Source organism: Gossypium arboreum, chromosome 10 (assembly GCF_025698485.1).
Source record: "Gossypium arboreum isolate Shixiya-1 chromosome 10, ASM2569848v2, whole genome shotgun sequence".
NCBI classification, from domain to species: Eukaryota; Viridiplantae; Streptophyta; class Magnoliopsida; order Malvales; family Malvaceae; genus Gossypium; species Gossypium arboreum.
Window position 1 is genome coordinate 102518853 of NC_069079.1, and position 17414 is coordinate 102536266.

The 17414-nt window shown below is 35.2% G+C and overlaps 1 non-coding gene across 1 annotated transcript; it reads left to right on the forward strand.

Moving 5' to 3' along the window:
* The first annotated feature begins 7076 nt into the window (after positions 1–7076).
* On the forward strand, positions 7077–7182 carry LOC128283043 (small nucleolar RNA R71). Its single transcript, XR_008273385.1, has one exon. It is a non-coding gene; the product is annotated as a small nucleolar RNA R71 (small nucleolar RNA).
* Positions 7183–17414: the final 10232 nt, after the last annotated feature.

The following is a 17414-nucleotide window of genomic DNA, read 5'->3' on the forward strand; positions in this document are numbered from 1 at the left end:
GGCATTCTTAGTGGGAGGAAAATACATCATAAAGAAACATTCATCCAACTCTTGCCATGTAGTCACGGAATCTGAAGGTAAAAAGTTTAACCATGCCCATTCTCTATCTCTAAAAGAGTATGAAAATAATTTCAGTCTCAAAGCATCCTCTATAACTTTGGTCAATTTGAAAGAGTTACTTATTTCCATGAATAAGTGAATATGAAGGTGCAGATCTTCAGTAGGCATCCTGCTAAATTGACCCACAGTTTGCAGCATTTGGAACAAGACTGGCTTAAGTTTGAATTTTGGAGCTTCAATCTCGGGTCTCATAATACTCAGATTGAGTTCGTTGAAGAAAGGAACAACATATTGTCGAATGATGCAGTCTCTATCATCAACAACAATAATCGCATGTTGAGCATTATTAGCAACTGCTCCCCCTTGAACTTGTTACGGAGGATCCATTTGTTGGATCTGGTGCCCTAAGTGTAGTATTTTCATATATGTATACTTTTATTTTTTCAAGCATGTTTGTTTAATAAAATTATTCATGAATTTCGTTAATAATCTTTGGATATTGTCCTTAATGTTTTTTGCATGCAAAGGAAAATGAAAGCAAATATTAGCTCACTAGTAGTCTAATGTTTAACTAATACTAAAACGTATTACGTGATCAGATCATAATATGGAAAGATAAATTAACTTAGTAGACGAACCTAAACATGTCCTTAGTCTAATTGGAAATGAGAAAATATACTGAAAGACTAATATGTTGTCTATCAAGTCCAACTAGGTTGATGTTTTGTCTTGGGCATTGGAGTAGATTACTCCTAGAAGATAGAGACATAGATGTAGCTGGCTAGATTGAAAAAAATCAGACAGATCCCAAGAAGAATAGATCCTGAATATGTTTTTGGATTTATTCAATTGTGGCGTTCATAGTGTGGCATATGTTAATCCTGAGTAGATGATGAACTATGTATACATAACTCGTGTCACACCCTGTTTAGGCGAATTGGATCGGGTTGACAAACTACGCCAGTGAAGGTTGCCTAAGCTGTGAAACCTATAATGGTAAATGTGATAATTTCATGGAAAAGACTTACAAAAAACTTTGCCAACTATGTGAAGTACCAGTCCTAGTGTTACTAAGGTTATAGTAGGGCGAGGACCTTATTGGGCAGACTTTTCCTACTAATGCGATCGCCACCTGTGTTTTAACATAATTTCTTAAGTAAGTATGATAGCTTGTAGGATTCGTTTATACCACCTGGCATCTCTGTGGAGGCAATATGTCTGTAATAAGAGCACTTGTAAAGCCTTGTAGGATGTGATTAATTAGTAGAAGCATGTGAGAACTGGTAATGATTAGAGATAAACCTGATCAGGATTCAGACATGGGTTAGCTATAAATAGGATAGCGTGGTAGTGAAGAGAAGATTTTTTATTCATCTTCTCCACCAGACTTTGTTATCATTAAAGAAACCAAGAGAGTTCTTTGCTGCTAGTAATGATAGTAACTGTAAGATTTAAGAGAACTTCAGTGCTAGTTGTCTACTAGTAAATTCTTAAAACATTCCTTTGAATTTTACCAGATAGATAGAGGCTAACTTAAGAAAGTATTGGTAGGATTTCCTTAACTACTGGGTAAGAAGGAAACTCCTAACCACAAGCCATTTACATATTTATAGATTCTTGTTATATCTTAAGCATTTGATTATTTTTTATGATTAAAAGAATTTTTTTACTATTTAGCTAAAAAAATGGGAAAGGGTCCTAGTGCCAAAGGAGCACAAGACCAATAAGCTTGTCTATCATAGAGAGAAAACCATGCAAGTGGGGAATTCGCAAAGTAGACATGCCTGTGATATTCACATGTGAGTAAAGAGAACAGTGTTGATCGCCAAGAGAATGATTCAAACGGCAAAGTTATCTACCCATTGAATTGAAAACCATAGTAATGTATGTGCCAACTGGGGCAAAATAAACATGTTCTTTATTTCCTTATTTTTGCATCTATTAGTAATCGTAGTGAGGTTGTTCTTCCCAGAAACTCACTAAGTTCTTATGAACTTACCCAGTTTCTTTTTCCTTTCAGGTTTTCAGGTTAAGTGTGATGATTGAAGGGATATAACAAATTACATTAAATTAATTCTCAAGAAAGGTTGGAGGGGTCACAGCGGTCCCGCTTAAGTTCCAATCTCCTTAGACAGAATTAATTAAATGTACTAAATTAAGAAAATAAATTCCAATTATTTATTTATTTACAAAATGAGTTCATGAAAAATCAAGGATCTGTTAATTTGAATGAGGATTTAACTTGCTCCACGTCACCATCCTAATAATGCTTGAAACATTGACCATTAACTTTAAACGTACCTCCATAATTGTCCTATAATTCAATAGCTCCATAAGGATAAACTCGATAGATGGTATAAGGTCCTTTCCATCGGGATTTCAGCTTCCCAGGAAATAACTTTAGCCTTGAATTAAACAACAACACCTTTTGTCCTTTTTTAAATTTGCGAGGTTGTATATGACTATCATGCTATCTTTTTTATCTTTCTTTACACATTTTGGCATTCTCATAGGAAAAAAACCTCAACTCTTCCAACTCATCTAGTTGTAAACATCATTTTCTCACCAGCTTGCTTAAGATCAAAATTCAACTTCTTCAAAGCCCAGTGAGCTCTATTCTCCAACTCTAATGGCAAATGACATTCCTTCCCAAAAACCAACTGATAAGGAGTCATTCCCAACGTTGTCTTAAATGTTGTTCGATAGGCCCATAAAGCATCATCGAGCCTTCGAGACCAATCTTTTCTGCTAGGGCGTACTACCTTTTCAAGGATACCTTTAATTTCACGGTTCACTCTTTCAACTTGTCCATTAGATTAAGGGTGATAAGCTGTAGCAATCTTATGTTTCATATCATATTTGTCAAGCAACCACTTAAGCCATTTGTTCACAAAGTGAGAACCTTCATCACTAATAATAGATCTTGGTGTCCCAAATCGTGTAAACACATGCTTATATAGGAATCACATAACTACCTTAGCATCATTTGTAGGGTATGCTTCAGCTTCAACCCATTTGGACACATAATCCACAGCAACTAAGATGTATTTGTTCCCATACGAAGAAGGAAACGATCTTAAGAAGTCAATGCCCCATACATCGAATAATTCAATCTTTAAAATGTTTATCAAGGGTATCTCATTCCTCCTTAATATATTTTCGGTCCTTTGGCATTTATCACAGTTCTTCACATAAGCATAAACATCTTTAAATAACGTAGGCCAAAAAAAACCTGCTTGCAAGATCTTTGTTGCACTACATGAACCACCAAAGTGTCCCCCACTTGGAGATGAATGGCAATGATATAAGATCTCGGCAATCTCACTTTCAGCTACACACTTTTGGATTATATTATCTACACAGTATTTAAACAAGAACGGGTCCTCCCAGAAATAATATCGACTATCATGAAGGAATTTCTTCCTTTATTGGTATGTCATTTCTTGAGGAATTATTCCACATGTAAGATAATTAGCAAAATCAGTAAACCAAGGTGTTTCATGAATTCGACTCACCTTAAATAAGTGTTCATTAGGGAAATTCTCGTTGATAGGCACATATGATCGAGTTACCTCATCTTGCTCCAACCTCGACAGATGATCAGCTACTTGATTTTCAACACCTTTTCTGTCTTGGATCTCAAGGTCAAATTCTTGGAGTAAAAGTATCCAATGAATTAGTCTCGGTTTGACATATTTCTTCGTGAGCAAGTATTTAATAGTCGCATGGTCTGTAAATACTGTAACTTTGGTACCTATAAGATATGAGCGGAATTTGTCAAAAGCAAAAACTATAGCAAATAGTTCCTTTTTAGTTATAGTATAATTGAGTTGGGCTCCCGTCAAGGTTCTACTTGTATAGTAAATAGGGTGAAACGCTTTGTTTCTTATTTGACCCATCACAGCTCCAACAGCATAATCACTTACATCGCACATCAACTCAAAAGGTGTGCTCTAATTGGGTGTAATGATTATTAGGGCTGAGATTAACCATTTTTTCAACTCTTTAAAAGCTTTTAAACATGCTTTGTTAAAATCAAACACTGCATCTTTCTCTAACAACAAACACAACAGTTTAGAAATTTTCAAAAAATCTTTGATAAACCTTCGGTAAAAACCAGCATGGCCTAAGAAACTTCTAACTCCTTTCACATTTATTTGGGCCGGTAATCTTTCAATTACGTCTACCTTTGCTTTGTCGACTTCAATTTCTTTCTTTGAAATTCTATGCCCTAAGACAATCCCTTCTTTAACCATAAAATGACATTTCTCCCAGTTAAGGACAAGATTCGTCTCTTCGCATCTCTTCAGTACCTTAGCCAAATTACTCAAACGAATATCGTAAGTGTTACCAAAAACAAAAAAAATCATCCATGAAAACCTCAACAAAATTTTCAACCATATCAGTGAATATTGCCATCATGCATCATTGAAAGGTTGTAGGTGCATTGCATAAACCAAAAGGCATTCACCTAAAAGCAAACATACCATGCAGACAAGTAAAGGTTGTTTTATTTTGGTCTTCCAGAGCCACAACTATTGTGTTATATCCCGAATAACCATCTAGAAAACAATAGAATTCATTACCTGCCAGTCGATCTAACATCTGATCCATAAAAGGCAACAGAAAATGGTCCTTTCGAGTGGCTTTAATTAGCTTTCTATAGTCAACACAAATTCTCCAACCAGTAACAGTTCTTATTGGGATCAATTAGTTACGCTCATTCTCAACAATCGTAATTCCACCTTTCTTCAGCACACACTACACCAGACTTACCCAAGAACTATCTGAAATAGGATAAATGATTCCTGCATCTAGCCATTTGATCACTTCCTTTCTCACAACTTCCTTCATAATAGGATTGAGTCTCCTTTGCCCATCAATTCAAGCTCTTTCACATTCTTCCAAAATAATTTTATCCATGCAAAAAGAAGGGCTTATACCTCAAATATTAGCTATGGTCCAACCAATTGCTTTCTTAAATTTCTTTAGAACAGCAATTAGTTGCTCATCTTGATCTTTTGTCATTTCTACTGAAATAATCACAGGTAAAGTGGAACAGTCACCGAAATAAATGTATTTCAAATGGGAAGGAAGTACATTTAGTTCGAGTGTGGGTGGTTCTTCAGTTGACAATTTGGGTTGCACAAATTCTCTGACTTCCAACTCTAATGGTTCAAACCATGTGGATTGAATAAAATTTCTCAGATTAGCTTCCACCAGAGCCATATTTTCTTCACCTTCTTCATCCTCCAAAAGGTCAAGATCTAAGGCTTTCTCCAATGGATCTTCTCCAAAATTGCTTTCCATAGAAATCAAGGTTTCTATCTCTTCCATAACTGAACACTCTTCAGCCGGATCGGGAAATTTCATTGCTTTAAGAATGTTAAAGGTTACCTGATCGTCTTGAACTTGCATGGTGAGTTCACCTTTCTGCACATCAATTAACATTCTTCCCATGGCTAGGAAAAGTCTCCAAAGGATAATTGACACTTCCTTATCTGCTTCAAAATCTAGAATAATGAAATCAGTAGGAAAAATAAATTTATTGACTCTTACCAAAACATCCTCGATCTTTTCTTCGGGGTATGCTAAAGATCAATCCGCTTGCTGAAGCGTCACAGTTTTAGGTCTTAGTTCTCCTATCCCTAGCATCTTGAAAATAGACTTAGGCATCAAGTTGATACTTGCTCCTAAGTCACACAAAGCTTTACCACAATAAGATTCACCAATGTTACAAGGTATCGTAAAGCTTCTTGGATCCTTTAATTTCAGTGGCAGCTTGTTCTACAGGAAAGCACTGTATTCGTTCGTCAAGGCGATAGTCTCATACTCACTTAGTCATTTCATCTTGGATAGTACATCCTTCGTAAACTTCACATAATTCGACATTTGTTCTAAAGCCTTCACCAATGGAATATTAATGTGTAATTGCTTCAGAACATCCAAAAACTTCTTGAATTACACCTCATGTTTCTACTTATGTTGCTGCAATCTTTGCGGATATGGAGGTGATAGAACTTTTGGTTGAACAGAACAACTTTTCAAAGTAGGTAAATCTGCATCCAAAGAAGATATTAAAGTATCTGAATTCACTAAGTTAGGATTTACCTTGTCAATCTTTGTAGATTTAGATTCCTTTGGTGTAGGAATTTTAACAGCTGATTGATTGTCCTCAATGGGTTTATCTTTGACAACAATCAATCAGGGTTCCAGAATTTTACAACTTCACAATGTCACTGCCTTGATATGTTCTTTACCCAAATTTCTTGGATTCTCAGTATCGCTTGGCAAGGTTCCTTGTGGTCTATTACGAAGCTCATAGCTAACTGACCCATTTGGTTTTCCAAATTTTTTAGTATGGCTACTTAGCGTTGGATCAAAGCGTCATTCTTTGCCATGTACACTTTCAATAAGTTCTCCAAACTGTTTGATGCCTCAGGTTGAGGTGGTTTTGGAGTTGTTGATTTAACCTTTGAAATTGGTTGAGTTTATACTACATAAAGTTGTTGTTTAGTCCATTTCCTTGGTTGCACCAAGAAAAGTTGGGGTGATTACGCCATGAAGGATTATAAAAGTTCGACTAGGGTCCTTGTCCACTCCTATTTTGATGTTGGTTCCCCACATAGTACACTAAATCGAGATTTAATGGATAATTCTCAAAAGAATGACCTTCCCCACAATACACATAGGAAACTACTTTAAATGGACATGGTGGCTGAGCTGCAAAATTATTAGCACTATTAGCGGTAAATTGATTTAACATAGAGAAAATAGATGATACATGAGCTGATAACGAAGTGAGAGCATCAACTTCATGAACTCCAACTATATGTCTTCCTGAAGCTGTTCGATTTGTTGGCCATTGATAGTTATTGCTTGCGATCCTCTCGATGATCTCATAAGCCTCATTATAAGACTTAGACAAAATTACACCATTCGCAAAAGCATCTACCATCAATCTTGTATGTGCATTAATACCACTATAGAATGCCTCCAACTGGATACAATGAGGAATCCGATGATGAGGACACTTACGAAGTAACTCCTTGAATCGCTCCCAAGCCTCATACAAAGACTCATCATCCAATTTTGGAAAGTTTTGATCTCATTCCTCAACTTCGCATTCTTGCTAGGCGGGAAATACTTAACCAAAAATCTCTCTGCTAATTCTTGCCATGTAGATATGGAACTTGGTGGCAATGAATTGAGCCATGCTCATGCTCGATCTCACAACAAGTATGGAAACAACTTCAACCTCAATGCGTCTTCAGTCACACCGGCTATTTTGAATGACCGGCTATTTTGAATAAATCACTCACCTCTATAAACAATCGAAGGTGGAGATGTGGATCTTCCATGGGCATACCTCTAAATTGGCCCACCATTTGTAGCATGTAAAACATCACTGGTTTCAATTCTAATTGAGTTGCCTCAATATCTAGCCTTCTAATTCCTAGATTTAACTCATTGAAAAGCGGCACAACATATTGTCTGATGCATCGATCCCTATCATCGGCAATGAGGATGGGATTTCTTACATGGTCGACTTCATTACCTTGGTCTTGATTTTGATTTCCAAGGTCCATCTCGACTTTTCTTTGAGCTATTCATTCATGTCTTCTTTGTTTGAAAGTTTGCTCAATTTCAGGTTCTACTGGGAGTAAATCGATAATCCAATCTATGCTCATAGACACCTGAAAAGAAAATCACAAAATTAAAAAGAATAAGTTAGTACTGTTAGAAATAACCAAATTGAAAATAAATAATTTCACAAAAATTGACGATGGCAACAGTTGACAATCCCTGGCAACGACGCAAAAAACTTATAACGCTAGGGTTTGTGCAAGTGTACACAGTTGTTATCAAGTAATAAGTAAGTATCGAGTTATTGTCTCCACAAGGATTGTATTCGTGCTAAGTCACTCAATTATAAAAATATTATTAACAATTTGGTAAATAAAAACACAATTTGATTTGGAAGTATTGATTAAAATTATGTAAAATTAATCTAGATGCAATGATCCCTAATGTGATTTATCCTAAAATGCAACTATATGAATGAAATAGATTTTAATAGCATTAACGCAATAAGCAACAATTAAAACGTAAATAAACTCAAATTATTATCAAAATGCTTATCAATATTCGGAAAAACATTCCATGGCAACTCGATCTTTCATGAGTTTGGAAACCACATTAGGTCCTTTTGGAATCCTTTACTTAGTAAATACTCATTTTACTGATCCTAATTTACTAAGGGTTTCTTAGTATTCATGCGAGGTAACAAGGACGTGTTAGGTTTGAAATAGTTTAATCACACAAATCTAAAAACTATGCAGATAATAGAGCCTGGTTAGGGTTGTTATGTAACCTACAATTTAATCGGATTAGGATCTAAATTGAGCATGCACATTTCAATTATGTGTCCATTAGCCATCGTCTGGTTAGGATCACTCAGCTAATTCAGGTGCATTTCAATAACGTATGAACAAAATATAGACTTGATTTTAATTGAAAACATGATCGATTAAGGCACAAACATTATAAACATGAATCACCTAATTATTATTTAATCAAAGCAATCATGATAGCTTAAATAAAATTAAGTTATCATTGTTGTAAACAAGAATAAAGAACACATAGCAAACATCTTTAAAGTAAATTAAAGAAAAGAAAGATTAAACCCAATTCAGAGTGGTTGTCACCCAAGACTCTGACTGACGAGGCTCCTTCATTCCTTTGCTTCACTTCTTTGCTGATGGCTCTCCAAAGTGGCCAACCAAGGGCTCTTTAAGAGGCTAATTTGCTAAAAATCCTTATGCAAAGATGATGGTAGGCGTGAGGGGGAAAGAAAGCTAAAAGAGTTGAGAGAGGAGAGAATAATGAATGAGGGATGAGTGAGAAATAGGGTCTTATTTATAAGTGAGGCAAGGAAGCTAGTTTGCTAAAAATAGGAGTGTCCATCATTTGAAACTTCATCCAAGAGTGGTCGGCCATAATTTGTGGGAGTGTGGCTAATTTTTTCTTGATTTAAGTGCCACAACATCATCAGGATCAGGACTCGATAAATTGCAAATCCTCGGGTAATCTGTGATTTCTTCAACTCTTCAAGGGCTTTGTGTAATTAAATCAAAATTTGATTTATGAACATCCACATGCAACCGAATTTTGGGTTGACTTGGTCCTCCATTTGGATGGTTTTGTAATCAACAAAAAGCTCTCAGACCTGTCCAACAATAGTAGATAATTTAGAGGACCAAAGCATATAATTTACCCATTTTAATTAATCAGTTTACTTAATTAATTAAGACACAATTTATTAATGAAATATATTAAAATAAATTATTAAATATAACTTTATATTTTATTATTTAATTTAATCATACATTGCCCACTTTATAGCTTGAAAATATAATATGCTCAAATTAAAATAAAAAAGCCATTTTCGCATGAAAACTATATAATAAAGCATAAAATCATATTTCAATAATTTTTATGTCCCAATTTCATATTTTCATATATTTCATTAATTTATTAAACAATTACTTGGTTTTAACAGCAAATTTAAGTAAAAAGGTGATGAATTATATAGGAAAAAACATATATATTTTTCAGTTTACAATGATAGCTTGATGTTTTTGTTGTTTGCTGATGAAAAAATGATAATTGTTGATAGAATATTATATTTAATTAAGTGATTTTTTATAAAAATGCTTATTAAGCATTAAATTATGAAATTTGTAAATTGAAGGGTCAAAATGTGAAGTAAATGAAATTAATGGGCTGCTAGGGACCTAGGGAAAATTCGGCCAACCATGAACATGGTGAAATTTTGAGTTTTTTGTGTTATTTTGAAATAGGGACTAAATTGTGAAAATGTGAAATGTTAGGGGCTAAAGTGCAAAATGCCCATTTATGTGTTTGTAGATTAAATTGAATGAATATTTCATTAAATAAGTCAAATTTGTATTAATTTAGATCAAGTAAAGAAGAAATAGGATTTGGATCGGGGGAAGTCAAAAGTTGTTGAATAGTCATTCCGGTCCGTTCGTTTCCGTACGAAGTAAGTTCATATGTAAATAAATGTTTTTAAATTCAAATGTATACATTATATAATACCGAATTGAATTGTATATATAAATATATATGTTACCGAATTGAATTTTATATATAAATATATATGTTGCCGAATTTAATTAAGCATTGGAGGACTTGATTCAAGCTTGAATTGATTGAATTACGACGTCCGAAAGCCCCGTACGAACCATAGGAATAGTATAGGATACGTATGTCATGACATTAGGACTTCCGAGGTGTGAATTCGTGTAAGACCATGTCTGGGACGTTGGCATCGTATATGATTCGCGTAAGGCCCTGTCTGGGACAGAGGCATCGACATGTGATAACATGTAAGACATATCTCTGAGATGGCATTGTATGTGATATATGTGTTGCCGAGTATCCTTAACGATTCCAAATGGTTCAATAGGCAATGTTAAAATGAGACTGAAGGCAAATTTGAACTAAATAATTTAGGTACGTAGGAGATTTCAATCAACATTGAAAAAAAATGTGGATGCTTAAAGTGATCATATAAACTACATGAGAAGTGTGATTATATATGTGTATGGAACTAATTAGGTTCGGCTATTTAGAACTGATTTATGAATGTTTTTATGATGATTTATTTGCTTATGGCTTACTAAGCTTTCCAAGCTTACTTTGTGTGTTTATTCGTTGTTTTATAGATATTGAAAGCTAGCTTGAGGTCGAGGATCATCAAGGATCATCGTCACACTATCAATCACCATTTTGGTACTTTTGAAGCTTGTAAATATGTTATATGGCATGTATAGGCTAGTAATCAAATGGTTTGTTTTGAATTGTGTTAATAGCCATGTGAATTGGCTTATGAATGATGTAGTTAATGGAAGTGTAATTAACTTATGATATGTGTTTATAATTGCCATGGTATGTGTAAGCTATGCTTTTGAATTTCACTATTCGGTATGGTTTATTAATGACATATGTTTTGATGTATAATTTGGCTTGTGAGTTGGTTTAAAAATGGTGTTTAGGTTGGTGTGTATTCAGCCTTGTTACTTAACTTATTTTGGGAAATATGTTACATGGTTTATGATATGGTTATAACGTTTTATGATTTGGAAATGTTTGAATGAATAGTTTTTACAAATAGTTGATTGTATATTCGGTAAATTGTTAATAATAAAATTGCTTCGGTCATTTGTGAGATAAAATATGGTATAAGATGTGTACTTACATTCGGCTAATATCAGGTAGAATATATATATGTTTTGTGATGCCGTATGTACTTAGCCAAATTAATATGGTTGTCTTGTTGATTAGATGATTGATTATGTGATGAATGAAAATTGGTATAATTTTGGGTGATATTTTTGTAAAGTATAAAATGCGCATGTTTTTGGCTGGAATTTATGTGTTAATTGATGTCTTGTATATATGTGCTGTCCTATTTTGGTAAACTGGTTTTAGGCAAAAATGCATTTAGAAACGTTTGCATTATTATGGTCCGAACTGGGCATCGTTTGGATTTGTTTTAGCTGTTCACTTGAATGAGATAAATAGTAACGAAATGTGTTGTTAAACTAGCATGTTTGATAATTAGCTAATAAAATAAATAGTTATAAACAAATAAATGTTGTGAGATATGTGTTTGGTATATGAAGTAAGGAAATATGCTTGTTTTTAATTTAGGTATTCGAATACCAAGTAATTGATGCCCTTATAGTTCGAATATATTTGTAAAATGCATGCAATATGGTTTTGTTACATATTAGATAGTTCGAATATGTGATTAAAAATAATATTAATATGATTGAAATTTTGCAGCATGGTTCGTATATGTATTATAAGTAATAAAGCAAGATTGATTTTATTTGGTTAAGTGTTTCTTATATGCAAAAATTGGTTTATATGAATGAATAGATGATTGCTATTCGATTGAAAATTATTGTGGAGGAATTTGATATGTTTTTGAACATGAAATGATTTATATGAGCATGCTAAACTGTGATTTTTCAGGTAATGCCTCCTAATCCTAATCTGGCGATAGATACGGGTTTGGGGTGTTACATTTAAATGGTATCAGAGCTACAGTTTAGTCAGTTCTCGTACTAACATAGCACATGTGAGTCTAGCTATACATGTCATAGTTGTAAACTGCGATAGTGTGATGATTCCTGACAATTAAAATGTGTTTTTGTATAGTAAATGGATCCCGATCAAGCCGTAGCCGATGATGTGGAAAGTAATGCACCCGCTCCCACTTAAAGAGCAGTGCAATCTGATTCTAGACTTGTTACGAGTAGCCACGAGAGAGAGGCTAAGCAAGCTTTCTTCCAAATGATGAATGAGTGGTTCACTCAGTATATTAGAACTAATCTGGCTGCTCCACAACCTCCACCCCCCTAATCCTCGACAAGTCCCTGTCATGACACAAGCTGTGAATCCAATTCAATTGGGTAAGCCTCCGGCTGATCAAATTAGAAAATATGGGGCTGAAAAGTTTTGTGCTACTACTGATGATAATGCTGAGAGAGCTGAATTCTGGCTTGAGAATACGATACAAGTGCTTGATGAAATGTCATGTACTACTGATGAATGTCTTAAATGTGTTGTTTCACTTCTAAGAGATACGTCGTATCATTGGTGGAAAACATTGATATCTATGGTTCCGAAAGAACAAGTCACTTGGGAGTTCTTTCAGACTGAGTTTAGAAAGAAGTACATTAGTCAAAGATTCATAGATCAAAAATGCAAAGAGTTTCTTGAGCTAAAATAGGGTCGTATGTCTGTTATGGAATACGAATAAGAATTTGTGAGATTAAGTCAATATGCACAATAATGTGTTTTGACTGAAGCTATAATGTGTAAAAGATTTGAAGACGGTTTGAATGAAGACATCAAGCTGGTAGTCGGGATTCTAAAAATAAAAGACTTTGTGATACTCATCGAGCGAGTATGCAAAGCTAAAGAACTTGGGAAAGAGAAAAGAAAAACTAATTTTGAAGCTAGAGATTTGCGAAAAAGATTATCGAGTAAGTCATTTTATTCGACATCCAAGAAGTTCCGAGATGACTTTAGCAGTTCAAAGGCTACTGCAAGTTATTCTAGACGTGATCGAGATAGACCACCTGTGAGTTCGAAAACTACCTCAGTAGCTAGTGTTGGTAACATCGGGCCTAATCGATCCGAGTGCAGACATTGTGGTAAATGACATCTCGGCAACTGTAGATTGAATGATCGGGCCTATTTCAAATGTGGATCATTAGAGCACTTCATTCGTGAATGCCCTGAGTTGGTTGAGCAAGAGATGGTGCAGAATATGTGGTCGAGTAACACGGCAGCTCAAGGTAGACCACCCAGAAACACGGGTAATGTGGGTAGTAGCTAAAGGGGAACTAAAGACACTGCTGTTAGATCTAAGGCTCGCGCACCTGCCAGAGCTTATGCTATTCGTGCTCGCGAAGAAGCTTTGTCTCCAGGTGTTATTATCGGTACTTTCACTCTCTATGATACTACTGTAATTGCATTGATAGATCCAGGATCGACTCATTCTTATGTATGTGAAATTTTAGTATCCAGTAAGACTTTGCCTGTAGAGTCTACTGAGTTTCTAATTAGAGTATCGAACCCCTTAGAAAAGTGTGTTCTGGTTGATAAAGTATGCAAGAATTGCCAATTGATGATTCGAGACTCCTGTTTTCTGACTAATCTGATGTTGTTGCCATTCGACAGATTCGATATAATTCTGGTAATGGATTGGTTAACACTACATGATGCTATTGAAAATTAAAAACGAAAGATGATTGATTTGATATGTCAGAATAATGAGATTATCTGAATCAAATCAGATGATTTGAATAGTTTACCGGTAGTGATTTCTTCAGTGTTAGCTCGGAGATATGTGAGAAAGGGCTATGAAGCTTACTTTGCTTATGTGCTTGACTCTAAAGTGACCGAAAAGAAGATTGAATTAGTACCAGTTTTGTTCGAATATTTGGATGTGTTTCCTGAAGAGTTACTGGGTTTGCCGCCGTCCGAAAGACAGATTTTGGTATTGAGTTAGTGCCAGGAACAACTCTGATATCAATAGCTCCGTACAAAATGGCACTGGCCGAATTAAAAGAGTTAAAAGCTCAGTTGAAAGAGTTGATTGATAGAGGTTTCGCACGACCGAGTTATTCTCCCTGGGGTGCACTAATTTTGTTTGTGAAAAAGAAAGATGGAACTATGAAAATGTGAATCGATTATTGGAAGCTTAATAAAGTGACTATCAAGAATAAATATCCCCTGCCACGAATTGACGTCTTGTTCGATCAACTGAAAGGGTACAGTGTTTTCTAAAATGGATTTGAGATCGGGTTACTATCAATTGCGAGTTAAAGAATTTGATGTGCCAAAAACTGTTTTTCGAACGAGGTACGAACATTATGAGTCTTAAATCATGCCTTTCGGACTAACGAATGCACCTGCTATTTTTATGGACCTAATGAATCAGATCTTTAGACCGTATTTGGATCGATTTGTTGTTGTTTTTATAGATGACATATTGATTTATTCCCGTGATGAATTCGAGCATGCTGAACATCTGAGAATAGTGCTACAGACTTTGCGTGATAAGCAGTTATTTGCAAAGTTCAGTAAATATGAATTTTGGTTGCACGAAGTCAATTTTCTGAGGCATATTGTGTCAGCATCGGGTATTCGAGTGGATCCGAGCAAGATTTCGACAATATTAGATTGGAAGCCTTCAAGAAATGTATCTGAAGTTAGAAGCTTTTTGGGACTCACCGGTTATTACAGACAATTCGTAAAAGGTTTCTCTATGATTTCAACCCCAATGATGAGACTGCTTTAGAAAGATGTTAAGTTTGAGTGGCCAAATAAGTGCCAGAAAAGTTTTGATCAGCTAAAAGCCTTATTGACTGAAGTTGCAGTATTAGTTCAACCAGAATCAGGTAAAGAATTACTCGACGCACGATTTGGAATTAGCAGCTATCGTGTTCACGTTGAAGATTTGGCGCCACTATCTATTCGGTGAGAAATGTCATGTTTATTCTAATCACAAAAGTTTAAAATATTTGATGACTCAGAAAGATTTGAATTTGCAACAGTGGAGATGGTTGGAATTGTTGAAAGATTATGAGCTAGTGATTGACTACCATTCGGGAAAGGCTAATGTTGTGGCTGATGCTTTAAGTTAGAAATCTTCGCTTACACTACGTGCGATGAATACTTAGATGACTATCTGATGATGGATTGATTGTAGCTGAGTTGAAAGCGAGACCGTTGATAAACCGTAACTTATACTTTTTTTTTACCCTATGTTTAAACTTATTTTATGGATGATTTCCCATTAGAATTGGTGAATTCGATGCTCCTAATGCTTTAATTTCATGTTTTATACTTAGAAGAGCATAGGAGAGCGAAAGGAACGAGAAATGGGCCAAGAACGAAGAAAAATGAGCCAAAGTACGAAATCAACACGGCTTGGACCTCCTCACACGGGCAGACCACAGGGCCGTGTCAATTTGGTAGGCTCGAAGTAATCGTACACAGGCGTGTCCCTACCGAGCCCAAGTTGAGTCCAATTTGGAAAAGGCTAATTTGGAGGGCTCTTAGGCATTCTAAAGCCTATAAATCACCCTAGAAGAGGAAGAAAAGGGGCATACAGAATAGGGAGTAAGAAATTACTCCAAGAAAGTTGATTGATTCATTTCAGAAGCCGGATTCATCATCAAGACTGAAGATCTCTCCTCAATTCCCCTTTAGGAGTTTTGGGTTTTCTTTATGTTTTGTATTCTTTATTATTCTGAGATGTTTTCTTATTTAGTTATGAACTAAAACCCTTAAATACCTAAGGGGAATAAAACCTAAGACGAATCTTGTTACTATTTTCTAAATTGTATGATAAATATTTAACTTGTTCTTAATTATGTGTTCTTAATTCTTGTTTTGATATCCCAGGATACTAATTCAAGATAAGCTCTTATTCAGAGGAGGAATAGACCCTGTTTAAAAGTACATTTGTCATAATTAAGTGGAGCTGATTGCGCGCCTAGACATAGGGTGACAAGATTTTGCCAGATTAGGGTGAAACCTAATAAGGGGATCCATAGATCGAGTTAATGCAACCCTAGGGTGTTAATTAGAGAAAGGTCTCAATTATTCAATCTAGGGATTAGACGTTATTAGTCTTGAATAGGGATAATAACATTACTTAGGGATCTCTACGGAACAAGTTAAATGAATAAACTTAGGGATCTCTACGGAACAAGTTAAATGAATAAATTGTCCGATTCGGAGCCAGGATAACAAGTGCAGTCTAGGTGGATTTTTCCTTAGGTATTGTCTTAATTCACTTGATTTTCCCAAAAGCCCCAATTCTATTCTCTGTGAGTTCTTAGTTTAGATAATTAGTTAGTTAAAACAAAACCTCTTTATTCCTAGCCTAGATAATAAAAAGACAGTCATTACTTGTACTTTTAGTTCCTGTGGGTTCGACAATCTGGTCTTGCTAAAACTTTATCACTATTTGATAAGTACACTTGTCTATATCGCGATAATAGTTAGTTTCAAGAATGATTAATTATAACTATTTAAAACCTATCATGAAATCACGCGATCAAGTTTTTGGCGCCGTTGCCGGGGAACTAAAATATTAGGAACACTCAATTTTTATTACTTTAGCCATTTATTTTTCTTGCAATCGAATTTTATTTTTCTTTCTTCTGGCAGGTTTTTATAGTTTATGACTAGAAGAAACCCATCAAGACCACTACTTTTTGATGAAGAAATTGATTGCACAGTTCGCAGAAACCAAAGAGAAATAAGTCGAAGCTTAAGATACATAGAGAACGAGCAAGAAGACGATACTCAACCCCCAACCGAAGAGATGGCCAAAAACCAAGACAATCAGCTACCTCCTGCGATTACGGTTAATCAAAATCCTGCTCCATGCTAAACCTTTTTTCACAGGAACTGAGTCGAGCATAGTTAGACCTGCTATAGCTGCAAATACTTTTGAACTGAAACCTAACACTATTCAAATGATACGGCAATTTGTTCAGTTTAACGGTTTGCATGATGAGGATCCCAACGCTAACTTAGCAAACTTTCTAGAAGTCTGTGATACATTTAAAATCAATGGTGTTTCTGATGATGCCATATGTCTTCAGTTGTTTCCCTTTTCATTGAGGAACAAAGCTAAACAGTGGTTGAACTCGTTACCACAAGGGTCAATTACTACTTGGGAACAAATGACAGAAAAATTTTTACTAAAATATTTTCTGCCGGCTAAAACGGCT